Source organism: Pan troglodytes, chromosome 4, assembly GCF_028858775.2.
Source record: "Pan troglodytes isolate AG18354 chromosome 4, NHGRI_mPanTro3-v2.0_pri, whole genome shotgun sequence".
Lineage (NCBI taxonomy): Eukaryota > Metazoa > Chordata > Mammalia > Primates > Hominidae > Pan > Pan troglodytes.
Genome location: NC_072402.2, coordinates 123,611,997 through 123,631,672, shown reverse-complemented (window position 1 = coordinate 123,631,672; position 19,676 = coordinate 123,611,997).

Sequence of the window (19,676 nt, the reverse complement as noted above, 5' to 3'; positions counted from 1 at the left end):
TTTTTTCTATATTTTAAAATTATTCTCATGGAGTAAATTTTTCTCCCATGGTCCAGCAATTTTATTTCTTTTTCTCTCATGCCTTCCAAGCGAGGACCTGGAATATCTGGTCTACTTTTGTAGTAGTTGCTGTTGGGACTCTTTACTAGGCTGGGACACCCATGCCTCAGCTGCTGTGAGTGTTGGCTGATGATGGCTCACACCCATATACCTCTTCTACAAGTATTCTCAACTGACAGAGCCACCTGGAGATGACTGAGGGGTTCTGCATGCCTCCTTCTCCAAGAGTAGGCCCTGGATAATGCTTGACTGATATGGTAGATAAAAGCCCAACCCATTCCTCTAGTGGAACAATCTCAGTGCTAAATTTATACTCCAAAGCTCCCCATAGAAATAAGCTGAAGTTAGACTTTCCTTGAAACCACAGCTTCGCCTTCCTTTCTCCCAGCCCTATTCTGCTTCCTCACTCCCATACAGGTTTCTTCCAAGAGTACATCTCTGACCTCAGGCCCTTGTTCCATTCAAACAGCTCCTGAAATTGTATTATCTCTTCTCCAACTGATCATTTTTATCAGCTTTATTAGAAACAAGTAATTATTTAGTAGCTGATTATGGCCAAGACTTCATGTCAAGTTTTAGGATTTCTGAGAATCAGAAAACTTTCTACTTTGAGAAGCATACAGTTTTATGATCTGAGAACCCCTTTCCCCATCTTTACTGTCAGTACTAATCCACCATCTTTGTCTCTTGCTCCTCAAAATCTCTTGTATATTAAAATGCAAATTTTTGTTACCATATTACTTTAAAATTGAGTAATCTACACAACAGCAGGTTATATACCATACAGTTTAGTTTTTATGTGACTCTGGTGTGGCCTATTTGTAGGACTGACTCAGATAAGCTTTAGCCATTAGGCTAGAGGCCAAATTACTCAGTTCCTGTGGATCTGAGGACAACCATAGCCTCAAAAAATTAAAATAATAAGCCCTTTATTTGCTAATAAAATATAGAAGCAAAACTTTCTTATCAGATATGGAGGATTTCTCAACATCTTCTGAAATAATTTTCAAAGTACGATATTCAAACATTACAGAGAAGTTTACTGAATCTATTGCTTCCTAAATATACTTTGCCTCCAGTCTGTTGAGAAGTTAGGCAAAGTGAGGATGAGGTAAAACTGACCCAAGACAAACTTATTCACTCATTCAGCAATATGATTGTTAAACACATTAGGTATGAAGTATGACTTTAGATCAGATGCCTTAACTTCCTGGAGAGGCCTGGACACGTAAGAAGTCCTAAAGCCTAAGCCTCATTCATATAATTTTCAATTTGCTTCCATCTTACTCTTGTTATAGGGAGTGGTCTCTTGGGGAGCTGGAGTCAGTTTTATGGTCCAGTACTGATCGGGACAGGAGCAGGGAAATTCTGGGCAGAAGAAGATGGGTCCTCAGTGAGGGCCACAACCTTAAGCTGAAAAGCTCAATACCATGGCCCAAGGTGAGAACTGACATCGCTGTTTGCCCACTCAAGTGTTGCCTTTTCCAAAACTAACCATGGCCCGCCCCACCCCCCATCTTGTGCCCATAAAATCCCAGGCTCAGCTGGCAGAGAGAGGAGAAGCAGCCAGACATCAGAGACTATAGCTGGATATCAGAGAGAAGTGGCTTGACTTCAGAGGGACAGCTTGACAGTGTAGTCAGAGAGGAGTCTAGCTGGGACAGCTGGACTTCAGGGGAAATTTGTCATCCCACTCCATCCCCTTTTCAGCTCTCCTTCCTGCTAAGAGCCACTTTCATCAGCAATAAAATTCCCCGCATTTACCATCTTCAATTTATTTGTGTGACTTCATTCCTCCTGGACACCGGACAAGACCTCGGGTGCCATGAGTGCGGGTGCAAAACGCTGTCACACTGATCCTCCAGTGAGCTGATAAGACTTAAGCCATCCACAGACGGCAGAGCTAAAAGAGTACTGTAACACTTCCTCTGGGTCTCCAGGGGTCACAAGCACCCTCCCTTAGATGCTGGGGAAGGGCCGATACAGAGTTCGCTCTTGCTTGTGCACAAAATACCAAAAGCAATGGCAACAAAAGCCAAAATTGACAAATGGGATCTAATTAAACTAAAGAGCTTCTGCACAGCAAAAGAAACTACCATCAGAGTGAACAGGCAACCTACAGAATGGGAGAAAATTTTTGCAATCTACTCATCTGACAAAGGGCTAATATCCAGCATCTACAATGAACTCAAACAAATTTACAAGAAAAAAACAAACAACCCCATCAACAAGTGGGTGAAGGATATGAACAGACACTTCTCAAAAGAAGACATTTATGCAGCCAAAAGACACATGAAAAAATGCTCATCATCACTGGCCATCAGAGAAATGCAAATCAAAACCACAATGGGATACCATCTCACACCAGTTAGAATGGCGATCATTAAAAAGTCAGGAAACCACAGGTGCTGGAGAGGATGTGGAGAAATAGGAACACTTTTACACTGTTGGTGGGACTGTAAGCTACTTCAACCATTGTGGAAGTCAGTGTGGTGATTCCTCAGGGATCTAGAACTAGAAATACCATTTGACCCAGCCATCCCATTACTGGGTATATATCCAAAGGACTATAAATCATGCTGCTATAAAGACACATGCACACGTATGTTTATTGCGGCACTATTCATGATAGCAAAGACTTGGAACCAAGCCAAGTCCAACAATGATAGACTGGATTAAGAAAGTGTGGCACATATACACCATGGAATACTCTGCAGCCATAAAAAATGATGAGTTCATGTCCTTTGTAGGGACATGGATGAAGCTGGAAAACATCATTCTCAGCAAACTATCGCAAGGACAAAAAACCAGACACCGCATGTTCTTACTCATAGGTGGGAATTGAACAATGAGAACACATGGACACAGGAAGGGGAACACCACACATTGGGGCCTGTTGGGTGGGGAGAGGGGGGAGGGATAGCATTAGGAGATATACCTAATGTTAAATGACGAGTTAATGGGTGCAGCACACCAACATGGCACATGTATACATATGTAACAAACCTGCACGTTGTGCATATGTACCCTAAAACTTAAAGTATAATAAAAAGAAAAAAAAAAAGCTCACAACCTGGCTCCTGCACTTGCTCACCTGCACTCACCCTCCTGCAAGGGGTGGAGCACAGCAGGTTTGAGTGAGTGGAGTTCACTCCTGTTGGCATCAAAGCGGCTGGCTAGTTCCAGTTCCCATGCACTCCTGTTCCCACCCACAAAGGGATCAGGGAAATATCCTGTTTCATTAGCACTCCTGGGCAATTGCTGGGGTCTCGGTATTGCAGTAGTCACAAACTATCTAAAAGACAGCTTTCAGAGGCAGGCATCTGACCCTCAGACTGAGAATCATTTGTTTATATTGCTTCCCCTTGGTATATTTCCAGATATACTCCAACTTTTCCTATGGGGGTGCATCCTCAAAGCCCATGAACTGTTAGTTTCATACTGTCCATTATACAGATTGGTTATGGCTCATCAGAAATGGCCTCTGGGTTTTTACGATATGTTTTTACCCTTCCTTAAAGATAAAGACAGCCTAGTGAAAAATCTCCCTCAAGGGAAGATAAATGTATCATTCTTGCTTGCTGTGTTACCCTCTCTCAGGACAGAAGAGTTTTTGGCCAAAACAGCTATCAGTGAATGAATGAGTGAATGAATGAATGAATTTAAGAAATCAGACAAGTCGTATTTGGTCTCAGTGGGTCACCTTACCAGCCATGTCTTTGGTAAGATAGCTAGTAACGCAAAGATGTTCTTTTATATGGATATGAGAAATTAGATTTCATCCCAATTCAACAATGCTGTTAAATATGTATAAAATAAAAATTTTCAACAATGTGGCACAGGTACGTTAAAGAGATTGTCTAAAGTCACACATCTAGTAAGACAAGCAGACTAATTCTAACCCATGTCTTTGGGCTCGAGGTCTAATGGTTTATATAGCACACTTGCCCTACTTGTGGTATCATCTTCCTGTATATGAACTCACATAATTATTTGTGCCTCTACTATGCCAATACTCTTTCAAATTTATGCATAACTAATAGTAAAATTACCTTCTCTTTCCTGCAAAGCGCATGCTTCTTGGTTCATTGGAGCAAGTGTTGCATTATACATTTTTTAAAAAAATGTTTCATGATGTACAAGGTAGGAGCTTAAGAAATGTTTGATGAAAATTTTTAATGAATACATTTCAGGGGACCCAGACTGGGTTCACTGATCTAAAAAGAAATCCTGAAGAAAGGTAAGCATAGACTGGGGTGTGGTTTGACTAGCTTGATTGTCAGATGCAGAAATATTAAACTGGACTAATTTATTATTTATTTTTAAATACTTTACTATTTGTTATTTTGACCTAATCTCTCTCTTTCCCCACATTTATTCCAATTAGCTGATAAACACAAAAGTCAGGTTTGGAGCATAACTAGATTGTTTGGTGAAGACACTAGAAAATTTCATAGTAAGCTCTTGCTAAATGCTTCTTCTTAATGGTGCTGGTGATATATAGTTTATCATTTACATGTAACTTCTTGCAAGATGAGATGTCTCATTGCAACAAAACTAGCAATGATATTAGGGAAGCAGAGTCTGTTGTTCCCATCTGGTACTAATCACTGTGATGACTAGACATAGGGCTATGACAGTGGCTTGCAGGCAGGAATTAGCATGAGAACAGTCCTTTGTGAACATGCAGAGAGGTCAATAAGTACATGATTATAAATTAGGTTGGTGGACTAGTGTGGTCATTAGCTGGGTCGAGTGTTCCTATTTCATGTAATTGTTTGCTGCACCTGAATTAATTTGAGTGTTTAAATCCTGCATATTAATTCCGTGCTGCTGGATGTAAAGCTTTGGACTAATCCCTTTAATACTCCTTAGTATAAACACTTTAATCAAGCAACAGCTTTATAATTAGTTCTACTTACAGACTGGATATAATTTACTAGTTTTACAGCTCATAAGTTACTGTGACTTTTTAATCATAATAATTATGCTTTAGAATGTAAACATAAATGGACTTTTCTAGCTTATTTGAAGAATAAAACCAAGGCAGTCAAAATCAGGAGATTAATAAAATCCAATATATGGATACACTTTGTATTTTTATGACAGCTCAAGATCACCCATCCTTGGAATTTAATCACCAGATTAAGGTAGGCTATTGAGCTGAGAAGGTGATTTTTTTTCTTTAAAAGGAAGTACAGTTCTGTATATATTACATATTTCTTTTGTTGGGTGTGAAAAATGCTGACGTGATTTCATTTTATCGCAGAAGTGAGCAGTCTAACAATATCCCTCTCATGTACTAAACCTAGTAAGTAAATAATGGTTTAGCTACTAAGGATGTGCTGATCCATTTTTCTTTTTATCTATTTTTTTCCCTGAGGATTTCAAAGTACAAATCATCCCTGGCATTAAGAACATTTGTATGGTCAGACTACACAGTTTAGAGAGCAGCACTTTAAATTAAGTCTTAAATAGGCATTTAAATTAAATTTATTAGAAGAGTTATTTATATCAATTAAAGTAAAATTACTTAGAAAACTTTACTGAGATTTTATTGAAATAATACAAAAGATAAGGATTTCCTACATTGTTGCTAAATTTCAATGACTGTACATTATTAGTGGATACATTTTAAGTATATAATTACTATCTTTGTATTATCTTGCTGAAATATTTCTGATCCTGGTACAAGTTTAATATATAAATGATCTATTTTCCTGAGAAAATGCTATGAAAAATAGGCTAAACCTTTTGGATTTTAACCATAAATTATGTAATTATGTGAAATACTATATATTTATTATATATAAATATAATTGTATGAAATAATATGTGTATATGTGTTATATATAAGTAAATGTAAATAGTCTGGTTTTATTATAATATAGTGAAACATAGATGATGAACTACTTTATTTTGGCCACTCTAACAAAAAATATTAATTACTTTGTTTTTAGTTCCATCATAGTGAGTCATATTGATTGTAAAGATGGTCATGATAATTGACAATATTGTAGGTCAGGTTGGAGGTTGCATATAAAAACAGTTACTGTGAGGGAACTCTAAGAATGTTTGTTTACAGCAATTACATGCAATATCTCTTTCTCAGCATAATGTTGTTCTTAGTTTATAATTGGTTGGTATTACGGATATTTGTTTTGATGGACAATTATACTATGTAACTCAGAACTCTTTCAGTTGGATGCCAATATTTATGAAAATTTTCAGAAATGAGGACAAATCTTTTAGGATAGGGAATAGAATGGAACTTAACCAATTTCTGGGATAAATATCCTGGCCAGAGATAAAGTGAAGCTAACTGCAATGTTAGAGCTTACAGAAGGAGGAAGTGACCTGCGAGAACAGAGACACATCTAACTCATCAAGGAAACTTGAGGGGAACAATATCTAGACATAAGAAGTGGTGTCCTTGAAGAATCCTTGAAATCATCTAGGAAAGCCTTAAACCTGTGGCAGGCTCAGCAAGCACTAAACCAGCTTCCCAAATGCAGAGGGATCAGAAACATTTATTATTCAGTGGGATAGATAGTGAACTAGACAGAAAAAAACATAGCTCCTTGCCTTGCCATTTTCCCTGTGTCAGGCCATAGTTGGGGGAGTGGGAGAAATCTTACCTTTGAATGAAGATTTAAAAGGTGATTGTCACAAAAATCATAAAATAAAATATGCATCACTTCTTTAAGTGAAATCTGTAGACTCTTAGGAGTCCCCAACACCCTTCCAAGGAATCTGAAAGATCAAAACTATTTTCATAATAATACTAAGGCAACATTTGTCTTATTCACTATATTGACATTTGTAGCCCTGTTACAAAAGCAAATTGTGGGTATAAGTGCTGACTCATTAGCCTGAATCAAGGCGGTGGTGCCACATTGTTCTAGCAGTCATTTTATTCATCAACATCATCCACTGGCAGCTAATAATAATAAAAAAATATTTAGTGCTCAGTTATCTTTCCTTCCACTGCTATTATGGCTGATACATTTCTTGTAGCCAAATTTAGCATTTATTTTCTCTTGTCTTTAAATATTTTCTTTCTCTCTTCCCTACTACCCAAGCTTTCTCTCCACACAAATATTCCACGCCATAGCTTCCTCCACTCTGACTTCCCATTTACCTCCAGCTTCCTGCTGTCTCTTCTGGAAATGTTTTGCCAAGTCTTGACCTCATTGGCCAATTGTCTGGGATTTTGGATTACACTTCTGTTCCTCTCAAAATAACCTATCAGTGTCCAATTGCTTTTGGATATTGTTTTCAAATTTCTGAAATGACAGCTAAGTATTTTGATAAGTTTATCTATAGAGTATTAGTGGTTGCAAAGTATGTTTATTGATCATCTCTCCACAGCCGTCCTCTTCTCTTTCTTTATTGAATAAAAGGCACTCCAATTCTTTAAAGAATTTTTAGGGCAGGATGTGGCTGTGGATAAAAACATGCTATCCAAGATAACAGTGCTCGTGTGCTTGAAACATCCTTCTTTTCGTGGACAACATTCAGGGCTTCAAAATAATGTGCCACCTAAAATTACATTATCCAAGAAACAGAAGTGCTTAGCCCAGCAAAAAGAAGACACATGAGGTTCTATTAGCGGAATTCAAAGAGTTAAAGAGTAGTCTTGTGATAAGCAAATTTAATTTAATCCACTAAGCTCTAGGATAGCCCCAGAACCACTGTGGTTCAGGAAGTCAAGATTTTACTATTAATTGGAAAAAGACTTTTGCAAAATGAAGGTATTGCCTTGTAAGTGAAGAGGATCAGAATACGCTACCTCCCAAAATGCTGCTTTAAACATGAGAATTATTTTGAGGTGAAGGCAATTGAGAATCAACAGATACAGTTAGAGTGTTCCTTATCTGATTAAAAGAAGAAACTTCTCAAAGTTGAAGACTATTATAAATCCCCTCTCTAGTTGAATTTTGTGGCCATAAATAAGACATAAAGTTGGCATCAAAATGAGTTTGCACAAGCAAACCTTACTAAAATAACCTGTACCTTCCATCAGTGTTCCATGTATTTACCTTTCCAAAATTTATTGTTCCTAGAAGCCCAACCACCTTTTCTTTTGTCTAGTCGTTTCTCCACATTTATCAGCCTTTGTTTAAATGTTATATAAGCTGAGTCTAACTACTTCTCTGGGTTTTTGCTTCTTTTCTGTGAAGCCCCTACACATGTAAAAGTATTAACATCAATAAAAGCTGTATGCCTTTACTCCTGTTGATTTGTCTTTTGTCAGTTTAATTCACAGGCTTCAGCCACTGAATATATGAGTAGAGGAAAAGTTTCTTTTTCCCTACATGAGGAAACAGAAACATTACATAAATTCATTTCTTTATGGGCCAGAACTATGGTTTTCAAACTGTGTCTTGAGGAGACAATCTAGAGCAGGGATGTCCAATCTTTTGGCTTCCTTGGGCCACATTGGAAGAAGAATTGTCTTGGGCCATACATAAAATACACTGAGGACAGCTGATGAGCTAAAAAATAAAAATTGTAAAAAAATACCTTGTAATGTTTTAAGAAAGTTTACAAATTTGTGTTGGGCCACATTTAATGCCATCCTGGGCCACATGTGGCCTGCAGGCTGTGGGTTGGACAAGCTTGATCTAGAGCAACTGGAAGGACAAGCACTGAGAATGTGGGGCTTGGTAGCCTCTCATTTTAAGAAGAGTATCACTTTAAATATGCATATAATTTGCATATCCCTTTGAATTAAAAAGCAACAATGAAAGATTAATAGGTCAGAAAAATATTTTGCAAGACCACCAGACTTTTTTATTCCCAAATTCTCTCAGTTCTTTGTCTGGGAGCATTGCAAAATGCCAACATTGGAGGTATCTTGACATAAGCAAGCTTTTCTGCATCCGTGAGAACCCACTGTATAGAAGGAAGAGACTATTTTGTCTTCTAAACAGCCTAGCATTAGGAGATCTTACCTTAACAAAGTCAGAGCCTGAAATTTCTTTTTTGGTAATTCATACTATGATTTGAATCTTTCCAATTCATAAGACATCTATTGTGTACACGATATGTAAGGTCCTAAACTGCATGCTGACATAAGCATGAAATAAAACATCTTTCTTCTTGTTTTAGGGCATTTTTAGCCTAGCAAAGGACCCTCATGCATCTTCTCCTTTGCCATAAGAGGAATTAAGAGGTCATCCAGAACTGTGATGTTCCTCATAATGGTACCCAACCTTCTCCCACATGCCCAGCCTCTCTACTTCAATTTGCCAAGATGACTATTTGGACTGTCTACCCTGCTCCACATCCCCTTTAATTTTAATCTCAGTAAGAAGCCCACCTCTCATTGTGATGTCATTCCTCATCCCATCATCTGTCTATCGCTTAATCAGACTCTTGTTTCATTCATTCCCCAATTCCTAAACCCTGTGTCAATGCCTTCTTAAACTCATGGGCTGCCATCCAAGAAGTCTTCCAGAAGCACAAACATTGAGTGTTATAATCACCTTCTTTATTTGAGCGAAACTTTTTAACACAGTGGTCTCCTCTGACAACACTGCTCCCTCTGCAATTCTCTCAAGTAGTATGTCTTTCTTTCAGGAACTCCTGAAACTTCATATGCTTTCATTTAGGCTAAGTGCTCTCTTCCCTCCTCTATGCTATTCAGACTATCGTTTTCCCTTCTTTCTTCAGCTCCCTCACTTTGAAACTTACACTATCAGATCACACTACGCTCTACCCTTCCTGGTCGTCTATAAGCCTATGGGGTCAATTCCTTATTCCCTGAAGGTTTAAGAAACTAATCCTATCATTCTTTTCAATACTAATCCTATTATAATCCTTGGTAATTTCAATAGTTTATAGGTGATTCATTCAGTATTTCAGCATTTTAATTTCATAACCTCCTTTTCTTAAACTCTTGTCATCTGACCTTCCTCAGTCACCTGTTTTCATGGTCATACCCTAGACATTTTCATTACCATTAATTGTACCCCACCCACAATTTCAACTGTTCTATTTTCTGATCCCCAGCTCCTACTCTAAAGCTACTGTGCCTCTCTATCCTGATTCTGAACATATTTAACCCATTGAGTCTAGAATTCATCCATCTCATCACCTTTTTAGGGTCATATTTCCTTATATTATCACTTCTCTGCTAACTCAACAAATCCCACAGCACATCATGTTTATCACTCCTTTGCATTTATCTTCTATTTTATTGCCCCTATCTTCCTTCTTTGCACATCCAATATACTTAGCTTCAGGGCCTTTGCATTTTCTCCAATTTGAATGTTTAGCTCTTGAATAGCCACATTATACTCTCTTACTGTCCTTAGGTATCTGCTCAAATGTCATCTTTTTATAGACTTCTTCCCTGGCCACTTTATATAGTATAGCACACACTTCACAATACCAGTCCTCTTTATACTGGTTTTCATTTTCTCCATAGCAAAGCCATTATCACCAATTGGCATATTATGCATGTATTAGTGTCTTAGATGTCTTTTTCACTAGAATGTAAATTCTACACAGCAGGGACCGTTTGATTCACTGGTGTATTCCCAGAACCTCGAATGATATCTGGCCCATAGTGGGTGTTCAAATAATGCTTCAGTAAGTGGGTGAGCAAATAACCACCCATGCCCACAAGTCTATATACCATTAGCATACCCATCATGGGATAGGTGAAGCCTCTGTCTTCCCACTGACTGCCCAGATCTAAGGTTCCCAACTGGTGCATTCAGTCTCATTTTAACACAAAGTCTTAAATCTATAAATATTTTTGTACTTAGATTGAAACAATACTAAGACTACAGAAATATGACATGAATTTATTGCAGGTTTTGTTATAATATGAGGCTGGAAGTAAAGTAGGGGAAGCTAGTTTAACCTAGTATAATCCTTGGTTTTAATTAATGAACATTAATTTTTCTATATTTAGTAAATTTATGTCTTTGAATGTTGTATTTCTCTACTATTAGCTCTTTTTGTTTCCAACTATGTGTGAACTATGAATGGGAAATGAAGTAAAAGGGGACAAGCTCCTCAAATTCCACTTTTATCTCTTTTGATTTTCTTATTGGCAAAGCATTATCTGGTCAAGAAAGACATCCTCCTGTAGCCTTTTGGGTGGTGTTCTTTGTTACAGGAAATCTTTTATTTCATTCCAGCAAAGAAATGAACCAATTTGATATGATTCTTTTATCCCAGAGAAAGGGCACAACTTCTTTATTTTCAAGGTTGTGCATTTTTTTTTCAACTGTAAAACATACTCCACTATTGAAGCCATAATTATATGCACTTGTCAATCAATCTTAACCTACTACACTATGGTTACGGCATTTTATCTAAAAAGAGAAGGATTAAAGGCTTTGCGTAAAATGAAAGGTACACACAGTCAGGGAAGTATAATGCATGTCATTAGCTATCTGTGAAGGGAGAAATGGACAGAGACAGATTACCAATATTTGATTTCTCACAGGCATTAAAGAAGTATTTAAGGCTACCTACAAAATAATGTTAGGGAATTTGACACTTTGATTCCTATTTTGTTCTCTTGGCAATTATTTAAAAGAGCTCCTTCATCCAGCAGCTACATAAATCAAATTCAAAAAGGATAACATTTTAAAGTGAGATTAAGAAAAGAAAAAAAAATCCTGTTTCAACGTAAGTGCTATGCCACAATTTCAAGAGAGGATTTTAAATGTTGTTTTCTTCAAATACATTTTATTTCTTTGGATACAGTTTTTATGGTGGTTGGGATATCTGGAATTAGGTTAAAATACGTTCGCTGCCCTTTGGGTCTCTGATCAGTACTGTGGCAGTAGAGAAGGAAAAGCAACTTAAGAAAAGTCAGCATAAGAGAAGCCAAGACTAAAAAATAATTTATATTCTAAGATTGGTGTAATGTAAAGCACAAACTATGTTTAACATTTAAAATATCAGGAAGATACTAGTTGCAAGGACTCAAAAACCAAAATTGTATCTGATGACCTTAAGAACTGTATAATTGAAGTGAGCCTTGCTGATCCGCAGAGCAATGGAATTACATTGAGAAAACTGAAAATAATTACTAAAATTGTTCTGGGTGAAAACTCCCTGTGTAACTCCCATGGAATAAATTTTGTTATTGACAGAAAGTGTTCACCATTAAAAAAAAACTGAAGACCATATTTGGAGTTGCTGTTGTCAAAATGACTGATGGTTACTTGCTTTGTCTTTTCTATGTGGGTTTTTAATAAAAAACTTCAACAATCTGATGCAGATAACTAGTTGAGCTTGGCATCAAGAGGTCTGCCAAATTCAGAAAAAGATGACAGAAATCATGGCCTGAGAGGGTAGACAAATGACTTAAAAAGAAGTGTTCAATAAGCTAATTCCAAAGAGCCTACAGGATAACATGGAAAAGGATTATGATCTATTTATCCTCTCCATGACACATTGGTTAGAAAAGTGAACTGTGAAATGGTAAAGTGCAAAGCCACTTGTTTCATTAGAAGTAACCCTAGAATGAATTTACTGATTCACATTGACGATAAGGTAGAAATGACTGATATAAGATCCTATTGCTTTGAATAATTTTTCAAATATCTTATATGAACATCTTTGTTCTTCAAATATGTTATATTTCAGTCACATATGGTAAATGGAAAGCTGTATCGACTTTGCTTCAATAATGAATGAATCTGGTCTATATACACTGTCGGAAGCATAGTCAGATGCAATATTTTAGTTGCAGTATTCTTACTCCTACTACTTAGTTCATAACTCCTGATGCTACATAAAATTTATGATAAATTAATTTGCCACTTCTATCAGTGTATTTTATTCAATAAATATTTACAGATCTCCCTAAGAGATAATATTCTGCAAAATATGTTGGCACCCATATATCAGAGTTTAGTTATCAAATTGGTTATTTTACCATCATTCCTATCATATACCCTTAGTATTATAAAATTAAGATGCTACTTTAAAAATATATGAATAGGTTACTAACTGCATTAAGTGTCGATTAATGTATTTCTAAAAGCATTTTTTTTAATTGCAATAAAGGAAATACAAATTTGGAAAGTGATTTTTAAAAATCTTGTACAAATTCCTGAGATATCGTTACCCCCATGTGTTTGTGTTTATTTCTGGAATATCTAATGCTCTCCTGACACCTTGCTTATTATACCACTAAATATCACATTCAGAAATAATTAAGAGACACTAGTGGAAAGTATGCTCTTATTAATTGGAACTAGATGTCTGAAATTATTATTTTAGTTTGTCTTAGATACTTTTAAAAATCTTTTGAGTTAGGTATTGAGTTAATCATTCTCTCTGAGCCTCCAGTTCCTAACCAGAAATAAAAGGGGTATTTACAAAAACAAGTAAAGATAAAATGTATATATAATAAAATTAACTATTTTAATTAGACCATTTGAGAAGTTTTAACAAATGTATACATTGTATAAATTGAAGAAAGGAATGAAGAAAGACTCTCCCTACATAATGGAAAGATGTAACATATTTATAAAATGGAAGACAATTTTTTGTTTGTTTGTTTGAGGCGGAGTCTCGCCCTGTTGCCCAGGCTGGAGCGCGGTCGGCTCACTGCAACCTTCGCAAAATGGAAAATAATATCTTTAAAATGTCAGTTCTCGGCCGGGCGCGGTGGCTCACGCCTGTAATCCCAGCACTTTGGGAAGCCAAGGCGGGTGGATCACAAGGTCAGGAGATCGAGACCATCCCGGCTAAGACAGTGAAACCTCGTCTCTACTAAAAAAATACAAAAAATTAGCTGGGCGTGGTGGTGGGCCCCTATAGTCCCAGCTACTTGGGAGGCAGAGGCAGGAGAATGGTGTGAACCCAGGAGGCGGAGCTTGCAGTGAGCCAAGATCGCTCCACTGCACTCCAGCCTGGGCGACAGAGCGCGACTCCGTCTCAAAAAACAAAACAAAACAAAAGTCAGTTCTCTACAAATTGATCTGAAAACAGCCCAATTGTCCCATAGAACTAGTGCTTATGGTTTGTTTTTTTTTTTTAAATAAACATAGAAATTGACCTTCTCTGTTCTTAAAACTTGAAATGTACATTTGTCTTATCTGAGTTCCCGCCTCAGGAAACAGACTCTTAGGCAAGGAACTGAAACTCATCAGATCACTGAATCCAGACAGTGAGATGTCAGAGCCCTAATCCATCATGATTTTATGATTGCATCTTTACCCCTCCCTAAATCCTGTTTTTCTGCATGTAGCTACATGTTTTTTGCATGTAGCTACATTCCTTCCCCACTATATGAACCCCCAATTTTAAACAGTTGAGAGATCTCCTGTTTCCCTAGCTGACATCACCTGAATAAAAAGCCTTCCTCTCTAGCAATGCTCGTTGTCTCAGTGATTGGCTTTCACTGTGGTGAGCAATAGGAACTAAAGTGAACCCCTGGATTTTTGGTAACAGATCTATCAAATCACAAAAATTCAACAGAATTTTTAATAGAAATTGACAAATTGTTAAAATATTTATATGAAGAGTTTTATATACTGTATGAGGAAAATGCATAAAATATTTGGCAGAATTCAATATCCATGTATGATAAAAACAAACAAAAAACTATGCAAACTAGAAATAAAGAAAAGACATCTACTAAAACCTATTGCTAGCATTACACTTAATGGAGAAATGTTGAATGCTTTCCTTCAAAGACGGGGAATAATAAGACAAGGATGCTTATTTTTACCACTACAATTCAGTATTATACTAGTGATCATAATCATTGTAATAAGGTTAGTAATAAAATCATTAAAATACAGAAAAGAAGGAGGAAAACTATTTTTATTTAAAGGTGACTTGGTGCTAAGTAAAGAACCTGTTATCTACGAAACAACTATATGAACTAATATGTGAAATTAGCAATGTCACGGGATACAAAAACAATGAGCAATATCACAGGATACAAAAATCCATTGCATTTTTACATACTGTAAGTGAAGAAATAGGAAATAAAAATTTGTTAACTTCTATTCACAATAACAAAGAAATTATATAAACTATAAATCAATTTAACAAAAGATGTATGAGATTTTTCTTAAAAGCTATAGAAAATTAGAAGAATTCAAGAAGTGGTTAAAAATGGAGAGATTTGCAATTTAATGAACTGTAAAGGTAATATTGTTAAGATGCCAATTCTCCCCAAATTAGCCTATAGATTAAATGCGATCCCAATCAAAATCTCAGTAGAATGTTTTTAGGTAGAATTTGATAAGCTAATTGTAAGATTTCTATGGGAATGCAAATGACCTAGGATAATCAAAGGGCTTTAAATAACAAAGTAGAAAGATTTACGCTACCTGATTTAAACATTATTATTATATAATGCTATAGTAGTCAAGATAGTCTAGTATTGGTGAAAGCACAGCCATATGTATCAGTGAAACAAAATAGAGAATCTAGAAATAGAATGGTACAGATAAGACCGGTTAATTTTTGACAAGGATTTAAAGGCATTTCAATAGAAAAATTATATTCTTCATAACAAATAGTGCTAAAACAGCTGTATATTTTTATGCTACCCCAAATAAAAATAGATAACATTAACACTTACCTCACACCAAATACAACCAACTTGAATAGAACAAGATATAAATGTAATAGATAAAGAAGAAAATGTAAGAGATTTTTTTGGAACCTTGGAGTAACAAAGATTTTCTACATGCAAACCAACAAGCATGAGCTCAAAAAAAAAAAAAAAAAGATAAATTACACCTTATTAAAATTTAAAACTTTTTTTATTTGAAGAAAACTATTAAAAAATGAAAAGACAAGATATGTAAAGGAAAAATTATTAGCTATACATACATTTTTACAAATAAATTTTATATAAAATAAACTTGTACGATTCACTAATGAGACCAAAAACTTAATTAAAAATGGGCAAAAGATTTGAGCAGACCTTTTACAAAAGAGAGTATACAAATGACCAATTCACACAAGAAAAGATGCTTAAGTAGTTAGTCATCAGAGAAAACCAAATTAAAATCACCATTGGATATTATTATACACCAACCACAATGGTTGGTGAGAGTGCAAATTAGTTCAACCATTGTGGAAGACAGTGTGGCGATTCCTCAAGGATCTAGAACCAGAAATACCATTTGACCCAACAGTCCCATTACTGAGTATATACCCGAAGGATTATAAATAATTCTCCTATAAAGACACATGCACATGTATGTTTATTGCAGCACTGTTCACAATAGCAAAGACTTGGAACCACCCCAAATGCCCATCAATGATAGACTAGATAAAGAAAATGTGGCACATATACACCATGGAATACTATGCAGTCATAAAAAGGATGAGTTCATATCTTTTGCAGTGACATGGATGAAGCTAGAAACCATCATTCTCAGAAAACTGACACAGTAACAGAAAATCAATATCCAACTAAATGCAGTTTCCAAATGATGCACTTTAAATATAAGCACATAAATAGATTGAAAGAAATGTGTGAGAAAAATATATCATGCCAACAGTAAGCATAAGTAAACTTGTGAGCATTTATTAGTGTTCTCACTCATAAGTTCTCACTCATTTTCTCACTCATAAGTGGGAGTTGAACAATGAGAATATATGGACACAGCGAGGGGAACATCACACATAGAGGCCTGGTGGGGGGTTGGGGAGGTAGGGGAGGGATAGCATCAAACTGTGAATTATACAATTTTTGTGTCAACGTTCCATAAATGTTATTTAGTTCAAGTTTATTGATAGAGTTGTTCAAATCTTTGATATCCTAACTTATTTTTTCCTACTTGTTCTGTCAGTCATTGATAGAAGGGTATAAAAATCTCATACAATGATTGGGGGTTTGTCTGTTTCTCCTTTTGATTCTGTCAGGTTCATGTATTTTTGAAGTTCTGTTATTAGGTGAATGTCATTTAGTATTTTTATTATCTTCTTGATGAATTGACCAGTTAATATTATAAAATAATCCTGTTTGTTGGTGGTAGTACTTTGCCCTGAAATATACTTTTGTGACACTAATAAATGCTCACAAGTTTACTTATGCTTACTGTTGGCATGGTATATTTTTCTCACACATTTCTTTCAATCTATTTACATGCTTATATTTAAAGTGCATCATTTGGAAACTACATTTAGTTGGATATTGATTTTTTAAACAATTCTGTCTTTTATTTAAAATGTTTATTCTAGTCACATAAATAAACATAAGTAAATAAATTCACAATTTATATCATGGGCTTAATTATTCACCTGACTGTTAATTTTCTATTTGTGCTTTTGTTCCTTGTTTCATTATTTCTTTTGTTCTTTCTCCTTTTGGATATCTATCCATCTATCTATCTAACTACACACGTATATTTTAGTATTTCATTCTCTCATTTCCAAAGGCTTTTTAAAGCTATACCTCTTTGTATTCTCTTTTATGATTGCTGTAGTGGTTATAATTTATCTTTAATTTTTCACAGTCTACTTTGAATTAATATTTTACCACTTCATATATAATGTAAGATTATTACAATAGAATAGTTCTACTTACTTTCATCTGTCTTTGAGTTATTGTCATATACTTATGCACTTTTCTTATACATATGATATGAAAGCTACAATATATTATTTTTGTTTAACAACCAATTATCCTTAAAAACATAAGAAAAAAGTAGTCCTTTAAATATTTACCATTTCCTGTGCTTTTTATTCCTTGTTAAATTCCCATTGATGCTCTTTCCCTTCCTTATAAAAAACTATCTTTAGCATATTTTATAACATGTCTACCTATGAGTTAGCTTTATGTTATTTGATAAATGACTTTGCTTTCCTTTTGTCAAAGAGAGTTTCGTTGGACATAGAATTCTGGCTGACAGTTTATTTTTTTTTTAGCACTTTGAAGATGTATTCCATTGTTCTCTGACTACCATTGTTTCTGCTGATGTCAGTCATCATATTTTCCTTGAGTATTATGTTTCTCTTTTTCAGGGCTCTTACATTTTTCTCTTTTTCTTTTGTTTCAGCAGTTAGACTTTGAAGAGCTTAGTTCTGAATTTCTTTGTGGTTTTATGTTGGGGGGTTAACTAAGCTCCCCCAAATTTGTGAGTTGTTGTTTTGATCACATACGAAAATAAATATTAGCCAATGTTTCCTCAAATATATTTTTCTGCTTCATTCTCTGTTTACTTTCATTCTGAGACTTCAGTTACACATGTGATAGACAACTAGATACTATGCCCAAGTCTTTGGGGCCGATTTGTTTCTTTTCAATCCTTTCGTCTTCTTTGGGCTTTAGTTTGTATAATTTCTACAGTCTTGCTTATGTTCATTGGTTCCTTTTCATTTTTGTGTCCCATTTGTTATTGATTTCATCTAATAAATTTCAAAAGTTATATATATATTTAATTATACTTTAAGTTTTAGGGTACATGTGCACAATGTGCAGGTTAGTTACATATGTATACATGTGCCATGTTTGTGTGCTGCACCCATTAACTCGTCATTTAATATTAGGTATATCTCCTAATGCTATCCCTCCCCTCTCCCCCCACCCCACAACAGGCCGCGGTGTGTGATGTTCCCCTTCCTGTGTCCACGTGTTCTCATTGTCCAATTCCCACCTATGAGTGAGAACATGCAGTGTTTAGTCTTTTGTCCCTGCGATAGTTTGCTGAGAATGATGGTTTCCAGCTTCATCCATGTCCCTACAAAGGACATGAACTCATCATTTTTTATGGCTGCATAATATTCCATGGTGTATATGTGCCACATTTTCTTAATCCAGTCTATCATTGTTGGACATTTGGGTTGGTTCCAAGTCTTTGCTATTGTGAATAGTGCCACAATAAACATACGTGTGCATGTGTCTTTATAGCAGCATGATTTATAATCCTTTGGGTATATACCCAGTAATGGGATGGCTGGGTCAAATGGTATTTCTAGTTCTAGATCCCTGAGGAATCACCACACTGACTTCCACGATAGTTGGACTAGTTAACAGTCCCACCAACAGTGTAAAAGTGTTCCTATTTCTCCACATCCTCTCCAGCACCTGTTGTTTCCTGACTTTTTAATGATCACCATTCTAACTGGTGTGAGATGTTATCTCACTGTGGTTTTGATTTGCATGTCTCTGATGGCCAGTGATGATGAACATCTTTTCATGTGTCTGTTGGCTGCATAAATGTCTTTTTTTGAGAAGTGTCTGTTCGTATCCTTTGCCCACTTTTTAATGGGGTTGTTTGTTTTTTTCTTGTAGATTTGTTTCAGTTCATTGTAGATTCTGGATATTAGCCCTTTGTCAGATGAGTAGATTGCAAAAATTCTCTCCCATTCTGTAGGTTCCCTGTTGACTCTGATGGTAGTTTCTTTTGCTGTGCAGAAGCTCTTTAGTTTAATTAGATCCCATTTGTCAATTCTGGCTTTTGTTGCCATTGCTTTTGGTGTTTTAGACATGAAGTCCTTGCCCATGCCTATGTCCTGAATGGTATTGCCTAGGTTTTCTTCTAGGGTTTATCTTCTAAGGATTATCTGAATAGATGCAGAAAAGGCCTTTGACAAAATTCAAAAACCTTCATGCTAAAAACTCTCAATAATTTAGGTATTGATAGGACGTATCTCAAAATAATAAG